The sequence below is a fragment of the Microcebus murinus genome, chromosome 25 (genome assembly GCF_040939455.1).
Source record: "Microcebus murinus isolate Inina chromosome 25, M.murinus_Inina_mat1.0, whole genome shotgun sequence".
Lineage (NCBI taxonomy): Eukaryota > Metazoa > Chordata > Mammalia > Primates > Cheirogaleidae > Microcebus > Microcebus murinus.
In genome coordinates, this window is record NC_134128.1 from 17,271,446 (window position 1) to 17,287,239 (window position 15,794).

General features: G+C 44.6%; 1 protein-coding gene across 20 annotated transcripts in view; it reads left to right on the forward strand.

The window, feature by feature from the left end:
- Positions 1-15,794, forward strand: part of PARD3 (par-3 family cell polarity regulator) — a 575,331-nt gene that overhangs the window by 85,605 nt on the left and 473,932 nt on the right. The gene's annotated exons all lie outside the window — the stretch shown is intronic.

The window sequence follows — 15,794 nt, forward strand, 5'->3', positions numbered from 1 at the left end:
CAGATCTTTTGAAGATACCATCACAGATCCCTCCCTTTGTAGGAGTATCCTGAGCAGAGAGTGGCATCAGCAACTCTCAGGAGACGTTGGGAACAGGCCCCTCCACCCTCCAGAGTGGCCGCGTTCTGAGCTATCCTGCTGTCAGGCGTCCACTGCCTCGGGGCCACGCGCGTGCTGTGATGTGGGGGTGCTGTGGGACTCTCACCTGGACCCCAGCCAGCGATGGGGGTGCTGGCTTCGAGTACAGGGGCCACAAGGTGCAGCTGGGCGACTGTTTGCCCAGGGTTCCAAGTCGCCAGTCAGAGGTAGGTGCAAGTCCTCTGTCCGAATTCCTTATTTCCTAATAGACTCCTCTGCTGTCTTAGTTTAGGGACGTTTCCTCCGGTTCAGCTGTGTGTAGTACGGCCAGGTGCGAGGAATTAACACACACGGTTAAGTAATTCGAGAGGATTTCCTTGAGAAAAATGAGGAGGTAGTTTCTGGATTAAGTAATGTGATGGGGGAGTGGGGGAGCTGCTTTGGGGTCAAGTTTTCTGTTTGTTTGTTTTAGAATTGAGAGCCATTTATCGTGTTTCAGTGAAGGGTTTCTTTCCAGGGCAGAAAAATTCCTTTTGGTCTGAGTCAGCTTCTCTTGTTGGAGAGAAATTAGAGATTAAACGTGACAGGGTAGGTTTTCCTTTTGTTAGGTTGCGTGAGTGATCTTAGGGATCTGCTAGGCTTGGTTGTTTTGGGTTATTTCCTTTATAAATATAAGAGAAACATTCAACATTTTAGTTGGCTTTTAAAAACATCACACAATGTAGTAGTCACTCTCTTAACTGCATGTGCGTGTGCGTGTGTGTGTGTGTGTGTGTGTGTGCACGCATGTGCTGTCGGTCCCAGAGGCCACTGGGTGGGTCTCTACCTCGAGGTGTCCCTGACCATTTTATGTTTACGGATTACTTTTCTGCAGCTTTTTTTTTTTTTTTTTTTTGAGACAGAGTCTCGCTTTGTTGCCCAGGCTAGAGTGAGTGCCGTGGCATCAGCCTAGCTCACAGCAACCTCAATCTCCTGGGCTCAAGTGATCCTGCCTCAGCCTCCCCAAGTAGCTGGGACTACAGGCATGTGCCACCATGCCCGGCTAATTTTTTCTCTATATATTAGTTGGCCAATTAATTTCTTTCTATTTATAATAGAGATGGGGGTCTCGCTCTTGCTCAGGCTGGTTTCAAACTCCTGACCTCGAGCAATCCGCCCGCCTCGGCCTCCCAGAGAGCTAGGATTACAGGCGTGAGCCACCTCGCCCGGCTTTTTCTGCAGCTTTGAATCCAGCCCTGCCCATGCATGGAAAAGACAGCATCTTAAATTTGTTTGTCTTTCACAGGTCACATGGTGTGAAGCCTGACTTCCTCAGCCTTCATTACTTTTTCCCCATTCTAAGTGGGGGGAAGATCTTTTATCTTGGCTATTGCTCTGATTTCTCCTTTTCAAATTTGTCCCCTTGGACAAATCTGAAAATTTGTCAGACCCTCCTGGAAAGAGGCAGCGCGTCCCGAAGCGTGGATTTCCACGTCCCGTCGGAGCAGTGTCTGAGCCTGAGCTGCCCTTGCGGTGTCACGTCAGTTGCGTGGTGGTGGTGGCCTCGGACCAATCAAGTTTCCTGGTCCTCGCTTAGACGCCTTCTCTACAGAACGGAGCTGGAAGCATTGCCTTGCAGGACTGATGTGAAAGCAGTCAGGTGGGAAGGGAGGGCTGCACGTAAGAAGTGCCCACTGATGAGGCCCCACGGCCGGGCCCACGTGGAGAGTGGGCGAAGGCACAGGGTTGGGTGCCGATGGTGGCGAAGCTTGCAAAGAGAGATTCCGAGTTCAGGAGCAGAGTGTCCTGGAGGTCCACGCTGACCTTCAGGGACTTAGGTTTGGATTGTTGCATATCCACTAGCGTGTTCTGTTTCCTTCCTTCAGTGAAGCCTTCTGCTCCCTGTCCGCCAGCTCACCAGGTGGCACTGCCCGCCGCGCCCATCCCCCAGCACACCTTACACCTGCCGGGACTGGAGCGCGGGGAACGCGTAGAGCCTTGCCCTCCTCCTCCTGGAGCGTGGGCAGGTGCACCTCGGCTCAGACTCGCTTCTGCCTGGAGCCCAGTCACGCGGGGGGCTCGCCCGTGTGGGTGAGGACACAGGTATTCACGCCGCAACTTGGGCTCCCTTTTGTCGCAAGGGAGAAGTATCTGGATGTCTTCTTTCCCCACATCTCAAATGTCGTGCGGAACGTGAGCTAGGACAACCACAGGGCGTTTCTGGAGCCGGCAGAGGACACAGGGTGAACGGGGGCGTTGGTTCTGACACGGCCCGGCGTGTCCGCAGCGTGGCTTTTGGCAGTTAGGGGAGCACGGGCCTTGTGTTTGCTGATTAGTCTCTGGGAAACTCTTATGTAAGTTCTTTGCTTTACCCAATAAGGGTATCGTTTTTATTTTTTCCTTTAGTGCACACCATTTATACAACACCATGCTTTGTTCTTTGTTCTTCTTCTTCTATGCTGAAAGCAAAAAAACCCAAAAAACTGAAGATGGTCCCTGCCTTTGGGGATCTTATCTAGAGATAAACAAAACACCAGGCATGTACAGGAAATAGGCTATTAAGTGACACACCCGTGGTCTGGGTAAGTACTTCAGGGTTGGAGCACATCTCACAGAGGAGGGGGTTTTTGAACTTTATTTGGAAAGATAACACATGGTTTGGGTAGTCGGAAGCGTGGAGAGATGAAAGCATTCCACGTGTGTGGAAGAGAATGAACGAAAGTGTGGAGATTAATTCACTCGACTGATGTTTCTGTCTCAGACACTTTTTTGGGTGCTTGGGGGGTTTCTTGGAAAACGGAACAGTTGAAGATCCAGATACAGTGAGACAGGGTTGAGACCTGTCGCGAGAAACAGGCTTGGGAAGAGCTTTGAGTTTCTGGCCAAGGATGTTGGATTTTTGACCTTGACAGTGAGTCGCTTTCAGTGACTCATATGACAGGACAGTGACATGACAAAAGGGATATTTTGTGAAGATAAATGTGGGGGTAGCAAGGTGTAGGGAAGGCCTGAAGGGATAGGAGTCCAGGATCGGGGAGATAGATGAGTTGGATGGTAGTTACTGAGTGTAAGAGCAGAGCAAATGAAAAGTGAAGAGATGTATTCACTAGTTACTTAAGATGATATGGTTTTAAAATTGCACACATATATTTATTATGGAAAGTCATAAAATAAAGGCAAGTGCTACCAATTGTGTATAGCAATTCTTGTCTTTTGCCTTTCCTGTAGGTAACATGCTCTTTAAACTAATGGTGAGATCCCTTACATAGTATTCTGTGAAGAACATTTTGAATTGCTGCATCTTGTTTCATTGATTGTATGTACTCAACCCGTTTCTTATTTTATATGTAGCTGGTTTCTTATTCTGTACTATACATTAAAACATCTGATTCCGTACATCTTGACCATATATCTTTCTCCACGTTTTTCATTACTGGGTCAATGGGTTTGCTCCATTATAAGCATTTTGAAGCATGGTGCCAAATTTCACCTCCCTGTCCCCCTCTCTGCCCCAAAATGTGTGTGACACTTTAGTACTCAGGGACAGTATGTGAGAATGCTGGTTTCCTGTATTCTCATGAACCCTGGGTCGTTAAACTTGTTTACAATTAATCTGGTTTCCCAGTTTGTTATGAAAACCTTAAATAGTAGCTGAGAGAATCGCGCACGGGACAGCTGTTGTCGGTTGACCTCTGGTCGGGCTTGGCCAGGGGACGCGGGAGGCTCTGTGATGAGAGAGCCCCGAGGTGCGTGCCTGTCCCTCTCTGCTTTGGGCTGTGTCTCTGCAGCAGCCGAGTCTCTTCCCAAGTTCCAGCTCCTGCCTCGCTGTCCCCCGTGGGTCCAGCTTCCACCAAGCCCTGCAAGTCTCGGGCACTGGAGCCACCTGCCTTTGTCCTTTCAGTACCTTCCTGCTCCTGCTGGTCTGTGGGGACCCCCAGCCCCACCTCCACCCTGGTTTGGAGCCTCAACTCTGCTGATGAGTCCTTCGCATCCAACTCCCTATAGTAAATTCCCTCTGTTTAAGGTACTTGGGATGATTTACATTTTCCTAATTGCACTCTGAATGTTAGGTATTTGTTTTGCATGTGTGTGTGAGTGTGTGTGTGTGTGTGTGTGTGTGTATGGGCTGAGCATCCCTCATCAAAAAAGCTGAAGTCCAAACTACTCTAAAATCTGGAACTCTTCGAGTACCCACATGATGCCACAAGTGGAAAATTCCACACATACTTAACACAAACTTGGTTTCATGCAAAAAAAAAATTATTGGAAATATTGCATAAGATTTACCTTCAGGCTATGTGTCTAAGGTGTTTATGAAACATGAATGAATTTTGTGTTGAGACTTGGTTCACATCCCCAAGATACCTCGTTATGTATATGCAGATATTCCAAAATTCAAAAAAATCACCAATCCCAACACTTTTGCCCTGGAGCATTTCAAGTAAGGGGTACTAAGCCTGTGTGTGTGTGTGTGTGTATTTATATATATGTATATGTGTGTGTGTGTGTGTGTGTATGTGCATGTGTACGTGTGTATATATATTTTAGCTATTTTAAAGTTAGTAGCAGACATCATTGCAGTTTATCTCTAAATACTCCAGAACATATCCCCTAAGAATAAAGATGTTTCCTTAAATATCCACAAAACTATCATCACACCTAAGAAAATTAAGAATTTCCTAGTATCGTCTGATATTGATTCCATATTTTTTTTTTTTTTTTTTTTTTTTTTTTGAACTCGTGACCTCCAGCAATCCTCCCGCCTCAGCCTCCCAGAGAGCTAGGATTATAGGTGTGCTGGTGTAGGGCAGAGGAATTTGTAGGACAGAGGAAGGGCAGAGGAATTCTTCCAATTGTCGTGAATTTACTTGGGTGGGGCAATGAGCTAACCGCAAACCTTTGCTTCTGGTCATTGCTTCTGATTCCATATTAAAAACTCCCAAGTTGTCTCCAAAGTGTCTTTTACAGTAACTTCTTTAACCCCGGCAGGGATCCAGTCAAGCCTCACACCTTGAATTTGGTTATGCCTCCTTAGTCTCTTTGATCTAGAACAGTCCTCCAGATTGTTGTTGTTGTTTTGAGACACGGTCTCACTTTCTTGCCCAGACTGGAGTGCAGTGGTGTCATCATAGGTCACAGCAACCTACAGCTCCTGGGCTCAAGCGATCCTCCTGCCTCAGCCTCCCGAGTAGCTGGGATTACAGGCATGTGCCACCACGCCCAGCTAATTTTTCTTTTCTTTCTTTCTTTTTTTTTTTTTTTTTCCGGCTAATTTTTCTATTTTTTTTTGGTAGAGATGGGGGTCTTGCTCTTGCTCAGGCTGGTCTTGAACTCCTGACCTCAAGCAATGCTCCTGCCTTGGTCTCCCAGAGTGCTAGGATTTACAGGTGTGAGCCACCATGCCTGGCTGTCTCATCCAGATTGTTTTTTTTTCAATGACAGGCTTTTTATATTTTCTCTCCAAAATTTTCTATTCTGCAGACTGATGAAATGAACTACAGATATACCCTTTACCTAGATTCACCAGTTGTTAACATTTTGTTAAATTTGCTTTTTTCCTGTCTGTTTAGACACATAGACACGCATTAACAATAATAATAGTTGTATTTTGTGCGAGATCATTTGAGACTACGGGGATATTCTAATACTTCTAACTCCTAAAAACTTCAGCATTCATTCCCTAAAAACAAGAATATTCTTTTATGCGATCATAGCACAATGATCACATTCAGGAAATTTACCAATTTTTTGATTCTGTTACCTAATACAACAAATTTCTTCAGTTCTTTTTAGAAAGTTTTTTCCTATGCAGATGGCAGGATCCATTCTTGGATGCATGGCACCATTGTGCTTGGATGTCAGATGGAGGAGTGGGCTTTTTTTTTTTTTTTTTTTTTTTTTAAGATCAGTGCAGTTGAGTTATTAAAAAAGAAAAAAGAAAAGAAAAACCCCTTCACATTGTGGAATTGCCTGATTGCTTCCTTGTGGTATCATTTACCTTGGTTCTCTGTCCCCCATATTTCTTTCGTGTAAAAAGTGGTCATGGTCTGTATGGGTTCAGTCAGAGGAGGAAGGTGCTGCCATTAGGCATGAAGACAACAGGAATTTGGGTTTAGAAGGCAGATAAAGAATAGAAGCTTAATAAATTTGAAGTACAACAGGACTTGATAAAAACATTGTCCAGTCACGAGTTATTGCCCAATGGGTGTTCTTTTATTCGTTGCATAAAAATTTCCTGGCAGGCTTTTAAAACAAGCTCCTTGGGGGATTCAAACAGCTCCCAGGGTGATGTGTGGTAAAAGGTGGATGTTCAAAACGGGAGTGTGGGGAGGACTCTGGTCTATGAGGACGTGGTTTTTGCAATCCTCTGCCCAGAGCAGAGAGTTGAAACAGCTGAGAGAGACTGACAGTGAACACTGAGATTCATCTAAATGCTCGTCCCAGGAGACATGATAACCATTTAAAAGACGTGATGGCTAACATGTGTTTGATTGAAGAAGTCTGAGTAAGAGCATTAAACCCATGAATTTGTGGGCTAGCGCACACTATGTAGATGAAACAGTGTTTCAGCTTACCACCTCCCCCTCATTCTGAGTCACTGATTCTCAAACATTGGTATGTATCAAAATCACCTGGAGGGCTTGTGTAAATGCAGATTTCTGGGTCCCGCCTCTAGAGATTTTGATGTAATATAGGAACCGGGGTGTACCCCCTCCCCCAGCGTTGGAATTTTGGATGAGTTCTCAGGTGGTGATGCTGTTGGTCTGGACTTGCACTTGGAGAACCACTGCTTTAAATCACTGGGTATGAGATTAGAACATGTAATAAAGTATTTAGATGAATGGTTTTTCCAACTTGATTTTACCAGTCCAAACCTTTTTATTAAAAGGAATATTTTTATGGACGTCCTCTTTGTGCACTTTAAAAAAAAAATGAAGCTGTTGCAAAGAGGTTGGGAAGAGGGGCTGCAGAGAGAAGGCAGACAAGACAGCAACCTGATGCTGTAGATTGCAAATCGTCAAGTGTTTCTCTGGGCAAGAGCAGACCGAGGCTGGGAGTCCTGGCTGGCAGCATTTATTAATTGAGACCCCTTGTCAGCAGTTTATGCTCTGAGTCCCAGTTCTCTCATCTGAAAATAGGATTTATAAACCCACTCCCATATTAGATAATGCACATGAGTGCATTTAAAAAATTGTAAGACGCAGTGCAGATGTAAATGGTGGGCACACTGTGGCTCTGTCCTGCGCCAGCTCTGTGGTCCGGGTCCATCCCCTGAGCTTGCATGGAATGGTGGAGACTTTGAGGGGCGGGCGTAGGTGACTCTGCGTTGGTGTGAAAGTCATGTTGGATTTGGAGATCCACAGTGGGCTGATATCCCATGTCAGCGCATGTTGTGTGACCCAGGGACAGATCGTGTGCTAATTCTAATAAAGTGAGATGCCTGACAGTTATTTCCTTGAGGTTGGACCTCAGTGTTTGATGTCATGCTGCCTTTTTCATTTTTGATTGGCACGATAAATGAAGCCAGCCATTCTTCAAGAGAGACAGCAGGTTTGTGGTTTGCTTTGTGTTGTGGTGCTGAGGCGTTGGTGTTGGGTGTGGTTTGGGGCAGAGAAGTGGGGGCTGAGGAATGCACTTACTATTCCATATCAACTCCTCCCTCATGGTGGTGCAGGCCATTATTTTAATGTCGAATGGTCAGCTGTGACACCCGGCCATATGTTTCTTCCACCTTCATTGAGAGGGCGGCCCAAATACCTGTTTAGTATTTAACAGGATAACTGTAACAAAATTGAAAATGAGTCCTATGTTTCAGATTATATGAAGAGATAGGCATTTTTGAAATGGAACTGATTAAATCCCAAAATGTCAGAATTGCCTGTATGGTATCTGTCTTAAGAGGCAATATTTTTTTTTAATTTTTTTTTTTTTTTTTTTTTTTTGAGACAGAGTCTCACTCTGTTGCCCCTGCTAGAGTGCCGTGGCTGTCAGCCCAGCTGACAGCAACCTCAAACTTCTGGGCTCAAGCCATCCTCCTGCCTCAGCCTCCTGAGTAGCTGGGACTACAGGCATGCACCACCATGCCTGACTAATTTTTTCTATATTTTTAGTTGGCCAATTGATTTCTTTCTATTTTTAGTAGAGACGGGGTCTCTCTCTTGCTCAGGCTGGTTTGGAACTCCTGACCTTGAGCGATCTGCCTGCCTTGGCCTCCCAGAGTGTTAGGATTACAGGCATGAGCCACTGTGGCTGGCCAATGATTTTTAGTTCTCTTTAAAAGAGAACTTTAGAATATATTTTTAAAATGTTCTCATTTTGGCTTATATAAAAGTTTACTTAAAGGTTTACTTACCCAGAGAATCTAGAGTGATGCATAATTCCTGTTGATTGTGCTCTTCTATGGACTTTAAAAAAATGAAATGTTTTCTATTTGTTCTGTTGTTAACAGTGACTTCATTTGTCTTAGCAACGTAGTTATCCTGTGGCTAATTGGATTGATGCTAAACATTTAAGCTGTGTGCAATGATTATTATTTAAAGGAATTTTTCAGACAGTTTCCCTTTATTCTTTTTGTTGTTCAACATTACATGTGTGCATAGTCAGTCCTATTAGGGTTGTTATGAAAAACATCGGAGCCTTCTCCTTAAGAGGTTGCCTTTTCCAACTCCTGGACCTAATTCTTTTGATATTTACCTCCATATTTCTGTGTAAATCACTCATATTGTTTCTTCTTGATTTTTTTTTTTTTGGTCATTTATTGACTTAACATAGAAGGTTTAACCCTATTTCACCACCCATGCTCTCACCCATAGCCACTTCTTGAATCTCTCTCTCTCACACACATAGACTATTTATATTGCTTCCCTACAAATGTAGTTATAATCTTGATTAGATAAATATTTGAGGTTCACCTTATTTTCATTAGTAAAATCTGCTTATAGCTGAACCACATATGATACCTTGATCACTTTTTCTTTACAACCTCTGTTTTCAGTGGAATGAAAAAATGTTTTTTTGCTTTGGTTGGTCTTCTATACTTTTATAGCTGATTCAACCCGAGCTCTTCCAGTTGTAGAGTTTTGGTGTGTTTTGCTCCTTTGGGTACCCTTTCAACGTCATCGTGAAGACATCGAGTTTGGGGACCGAGGCATGCTCCTGTCTGGGCTGGTTGCTCTCTAAACCTGGTTCACAGCTGGCACCCTGGCACCTGGGATCTACCTTCATCATCCTGGGTGCACCTCTGTGTTATGTCACCTGTTGTCGTGTGCTGTGCCGTCCTTATTCATGCTTTAGGTCCATTCTGTGGGAACACATCTTCCAGTACTATCCAGAGAAAGTTACAAGTGAGGGTCATATTTTTGGAGACATTGCTTTTCTAAAAAATAATTATACCTTTTTTTCTACCTTTACACTTTACTGGTGGTTGGGTAATGTGTGCGATTCTAGGATGGGAACTTTTTTTTTGGTAGGAATTTTCAAGTCACTGGTACATTATCATTGAGATTCCAGTGTTGACCCTTGAGAAGTTGAAACTCATTCGGATTCTTTAATCTCTCCATCCTGGACTTGCATTTTATTTTTCTGGAAGGGATTCCTCCCCTCCCACCCCCGCAATCTTCTGTTGTCGTCTGTGTTCTGAGGGGGTTTGGTTTATGTCTGTTTTCATAAATTGTGTTGGGTTCTCTATGGGACTTTTTAATATGGAAACACATGTCATTCTGGGAAATTAACTTGAAATCGTTTTTTGTTTTTCTGTTATCGGGTTCTCTTTTTCTAGAACTTCTGTTACTCAGCAGCTTGACTGACTTGACTGATCTTATAATTTTATTACCCTTTCTATTGTATCTCCTGCCTTTGCCTTTTCTCTTTAGTTCTCCGGGGGGAGATATTTTCAACTCCTTTCAGCTGTCCTATTTAGCTTTTCATTTTCAGTATTTTCCAAATGCTTTTTTTTTTTTTTTCTTTTTTGAGACAGAGTCTCTGTTGCCCAGGCTAGAGTGAGTGCCATGGCGTCAGCCAAGCTCACAGCAACCTCAAACTCCTGGGCTCAAGCAATCCTCCTGCCTCAGCCTCCCGAGTAGCTGGGACTGACTACAGGCATGCACCACCATGCCCAGCTAATTTTTTTCTATATATTTTTAGTTGGCCAATTAATTTCTTTCTATTTTTTAGTAGAGACGGGGTTCTTGCTCTTGCTCAGGCTGGTTTCGAACCCCTGACCTTGAGCAATCCTCCCTCCTGGGCCTCCCAAAGTGGCTCGGATTACAGATGTGAGCCACCGTGCTCAGCCTCCAAATGCTTTTTTTTTAAAAAAAAATTCTCTCTTCGTGTGTTTTCTTCCTTCTCTTGCTCCTCATCCTCCCCTGAAACTCAGGATGCACTGTCATCTGAGCTTGCTTAGGGCATCAGTGATGGCCTTTTAAAGACCATCTTCTTTTTATAGTGTCTCTGGTTCTTTCAAGTTGTGTTTACTCTTTGTTTTGGTCTGTCTTCCATCCTTGGCACCGTCTTCAAAAGTCTGTGCCTGGGCAGCTGGCTGTGACAGGAGGGCTGCTAAGGACGGCTCAAGAGCGCTGAGTTCAGGAGAGGGGGAGGGTCATGTCTGGGGGTGGGCAGACTCCCAGGCCTGTTCTCTCCTGATGGTTAAAGCCCAGGGAATGATCTTCCAGCCCCTTGCCCAGGTGGCACAAAAACCACTCCCAGCATTCTGGGAACGAGTGGAAGCAGAGGACCGCTCTGCTGCTCTGTATTCAGTACATGGATGTTTGTTTATCTCGTCCCATTTTTAACATAGAGCTTCTGTGATTGTTCCCAGTCCAGACCTGCTCTCTTGTACCCAGGGGGGAGGGACAGTCACCTGCTGTGTGCAGTCTCCCAGGAAGCTGGGGCCTTAATTGCTGCTCAGACAGACTTTCAGCTAACTCCACTCTTTTCCTTCCCACCTTCCTTCCTGTGTTCGGACACACTTGGTTCTCCCCATCCCGTCCTCCCCATTCTCCTGTGGGCTCTGCAGGGGAAGTCTCGTGGCTTCCTGGCTCTCTGCTCAGCCTCCCTGGGGCTCCCGTTTTTTAGCTCCGCTAAGTGTGTCGCCACGGGGCCCACCTGCTTTCCAGCTTCCAAAAATCGAGTTGCATTTGTTTCCCTCTGCTCTTTTTTTTTTAATGGGATTATGTCTGGAAAAATAAAAAAACAACAACCCCCGCCCCAATGTATTGTAGTTTCAATGGACTTTCAGGAGAAGAGCAGAATGAATGTGTGTATGTGTGTGTTCTGAGGTCTTTACCTTTCCATTTCTTCCTTTCAGCCACTTCTTGTGTGCACAGCTTTCTCAAGCAACTCCGCCACTCCCCCCTGCCTCTCGCCCCCCTGCCCCTGCTTGGGGTGCCCGTATTGTGCTCTCCTCCCTTGAGTCTGCTCGCCTGGTAGGAGCCAGTGCCGCTAAATCCTCCCTCACAGATCTTTCTGGAGCCTTCCCAGTGACAGTCACCCTTCCCTCCTCTGAACTCACGCAGCACATTTTACGGTCTATTTTTCTTACACGTGGTCTGCCTCTTCTTAACTACTTGTTTATGTTTTATCTGGTCAAGTTGTAATTTCTGAGAGTGGGCAACGATTATTGCTTTGCCTTCAATAATAGGCACATAGTGAATACTGAATTTTTTGGGGGTGGGGTGGGCGGTCTGCATGGATTTTTAGCAATCTTTTTTCTAGTCTTCTGTTAATAAGTGTATTCTCATTTGAAAACTGGACAGGATATTGGCCAGTGCTATATGCTATAAAGTAGGATGCTTTTTCCAGTTGCAAATACTTTGAAACTTGCATAAAATGTGCAGAATCTATACATCATACCTGTCACAACTCACGGAAGCTCATTAGCTTGTTGCATGATGTGACAATGCTCTCTATAGAATCTAGGAGATTTCTTGGAGGTGGGACAGGAGTCAGTCTATCCTGAGTTTGCCTGCACTGTTTTCTCTTGGTGCTCCTGGAATTGAGTGGCCATCAGCGTTCCTCGCAGCTTGCGTCTTGGGAAGTTACCTGTGCTTACGTTCTGATGTGGTCTCAGGAAATGTTCTCTCCACCCCATTCCTCTCGCACTAGGCCGGGCTCCAGCCCATTCTTTATCTGGATAAGCAGCAATTCCTCATGTGGTTTTGTGTCTCCAGACTACTTCTTCTCTGGGCTTGGACCCATCCCTTGGGGAAGCCTTTCCTGGCCGGGACATTTGCCTCTTGACAGTCTACTTGATGGCTCAACTTGGTTCCTCACATGTTCCTGCTGTGTGATGGACTTTTAGTTGTCATAATGTAAAATTACTGTTAGTGTTTAAATCTTTGGTTATTTTAAGTGGACATATGCTAATGGAGAAATATTCTTTTTCTTTTTTTAAAATTGTTGTGTCATGTTTTTTAACCTAGTGACTGGTATAATTGTTGTAAAATTCATGTCGATTAGTAGTGTAAAAAGTGGCTTGTCACAACTTAATTTCTGAGTTTCTACAGACAGGACAACAATGAATTTTATTGTTTCAAACTTTCGAATGCATACAGCCACAAAGTAGAAGCAAGTGTGTTCCAGTGTTTCTTCCCCTGTTGCATACTTGACTATTCCCTTGAAAATACAGCAGGCCCCTCTGTTTATTGAAAGAGAATTACGATGATGAAAGTTGCCAGTCAAAATCTCCCAAGAGACCATTGTTCCAAGGAGTTGTATTTGTCAGTGGCAAAAATATCCTTCCTGGTTTTTATGCTCTTGCGGGAGGAGGCCATTCTTAGATGCCCTGCTCACATCTTGAGTTTTTACAATGTATCGGGCTTTTGTTGGGATTCCTGGTGATCTCTCCCCAACTCCATTCAGCGCAGTTTTGTGGAACGGCAGCCCGATGTTTGCCCTGGCAGGATGTTGTCATTTCTGCTCAGCATAGCCGAGGGTTGAGTCAAGACCCTCTGGAGGTGCGAGAGTCAACAGCTGAGTCTCAGAATTATAAAAGCCTCGATCAGTTAGTTGGAGGATTAAAAGCCAAGTTTACAGAGTATTCCAAAGGGGTGGGGGAGTGATCACTGGTCTCAAATTCTGCTGACAGACTAAGATGAGGTTTCAGAACGGACTTATTTTTTTGCACTGGGCAACATGGGGGCTGTTGGTGACGTGACGAGCAGTTTGGGGAGTGTATTGGGGTTGGAAGCCTGGTTGGAATTGGTTATGGGAAGAGACAAACCTGAGACAAGTAGAGAAAATTCTTTAAAGAATGTTGCTGTGAAGAGGATCAGAGAATTGCTACAGTAACTGGAAGCTAAAGTAGGATCCACAAAAGGTTTTGTACTGCCTATGTAAAAATAAAGCATTAACGGTCTTCAAGGCTCAAGCTTGGCACCTGACTACTGTTTTCCATACTATTATGGTTTTTAGGAATATGAATGGTGGGCTGGAGATAGTCTTCTGTTTCACCCTGTGAGTATGAGCCCTTGGAGAAGAAGATGCCTGAGAAGTCCTAATGGGTGGACAGGGTTGGCGGGAGGAGAAGTTGGGACCCAGGCCCTGGGGGCCCTGGGCTTGAGCTCAGGGGGTCCAGCCTTGCAGGACTTAAAACAGGTTGTGAAAGATGAAGTTCTGGGTAAGAGGCTGGAATGTAGCAAGTTCTGAAAGATGAAGTTTTGAGGTTGAGCGAGTCTTGAGGGTGAGGGGTTATTTCCAACAGGTGGCCCCAAATGTTACATGAAGGCTGCAGGTTGTGATCTCATCTGGAGAGTGAAGAGGAATAGGAAGCGTCAAGAACAGTTTTCATGAAACGCGTCTCAGGGGTCACTCTGTGTGTGTGTATGTATGGAAGTGTTTTAGAAATGAAAGTTGATAGGCCGGGCGAGGTGGCTCACGCCTGTAATCCTAGCACTCTGGAAGGCCGAGGTGGGCGGGTTGCTCCAGGTTCAGGAGTTCGAAAGCACCCTGAGCAAGAGCGAGACCCCGTCTCTACTATAAATAGAAAGAAATTAATTGGCCAACTAATATATATATATAGAAAAAATTAGCCGGGCATGGTGGCGCATGCCTGTAGTCCCAGCTACTCGGGAGGCTGAGGCAGGAGGATCGCTTGAGCCCAGGAGTTTGAGGTTGCTGTGAGCTAGGCTGACGCCACGGCACTCACTCTAGCCTGGGCAACAAAAGCGAGACTCTGTCTGGAAAAAAAAAAAAGAAAGAAAGAAATGAAAGTTGCTGTTTAGCGCATGAGGCCACCCTAGAGCTTGCTTGGTGGGAAGGGGAGGACAGGATGTGGCTGCTGTCAGTGGCCAGGGTCTGATGGCCAGGGGGCACCTTGTCCTTATGTGTCCCCAGAGAAACTCGCTATTGCCAAGTTCCCTTGGAGAGTATTACCATTTGGTAAGGAAGACTAGGAATATAGTTTGTTTTTTGGGACTTTCTCCTTTGGTGGCTCAACAAATCTGGAAGTGACAAATTCTGGAGCTGTCATGGGTGGCAGGTTCCCCAGAGGACATTATAATCAGGGATTTCATGTGTAGTCAGGCCCCGCAAAGGAAGAAGATGCCAAGATACGTGTGTGTGTGTGTGTGTGTGTGTGTATGTGTTTTGCAAACTGACTCTGTGTTCTGGATGAACAATTCCTTTTATGAAGGTCCAGATAGTTGAGGGTGCAGAGTAACTGGAGGTTATTTGCATAGTAGTTTTTATGGTAGTATTTAAGAACTTTGAGGATTAAGGTTTTGAGCTGGTGGCTGTGCTGGTTAAAAAGTGACAAGGTAAGAAGTGTTCCGTTTTAGTGGCTCTGAGGCATGCCTTTGTTAGACATTCACTTGGGGAGGCTGCTTAAGAATGTGGATTCTCATCCCCCTCCCCACCCCAGTGTCTCAGTCCATAGGTCTGGGCAGGATCCAGGAATGTGTATTTTAACTATTAATCTTTTAGTCTTCCTGGCTTTGCTTCAGGAAAGAACTGTATCAAACATCACTTTTTAGATCGGAAAAATGGAGTGTTAACTTGAACTTTTGGATAGCAGTTTGGTATTGCAGAGAATGCAGTATAGCTAATGGCAAAACTTGCATGTTGCTGTGTTTTCATTGGAGTATGTGAGAATGATGGTGCAAGTACAAAAGCAAACAACTGTGTTCCCTTGTCAAATAATTTGAAAGCAGGGTTTTAAGGGTTTCTTAAAATGTATACCATAGAGAAGTGTATGCAATTTAATACAAAATGATGTCCTTTATCTCTCTTCTGCCCAATTCCACTTCCTACAAGAACCACTGCAAATTTTAGTGTGTTTTTAGACATTTGAATATGTCTATATACAGGTACGTGTGATTTTGCCTTTATCAAAAGTGGCTCAAACCACACAACTGTTCTGAGCCTGCTTGGTCCACCCATGGTCTTGTCAACAACTTTCTGTGTCAGTATCTCAGACTTGTTCATAAGGAGCACTTTGAGCCACCAGTATGTGCAACCTACTTTTTTGCAGATAAGCAAAAATCTGAGTTTTTCACATGTATGATATATGCTGTTGCTTATTAGGATATTTTTATAGATTGTATTAAGGGGATTAGTGCATATTTAGTATATTGGACAATGGAAAACCTAATATACTTTAGAGAAATCAATATTTCCTGTGAGCTGAGTCTTGCTGGTTTCTGCAATTCCTATCATAACAGTGAATCAGCATCTGAGCCAAAGGGAAGAGTATGCATGAGTCACTCCATCATAAAAAAAAAGGAAAATGGACTCAATACCAA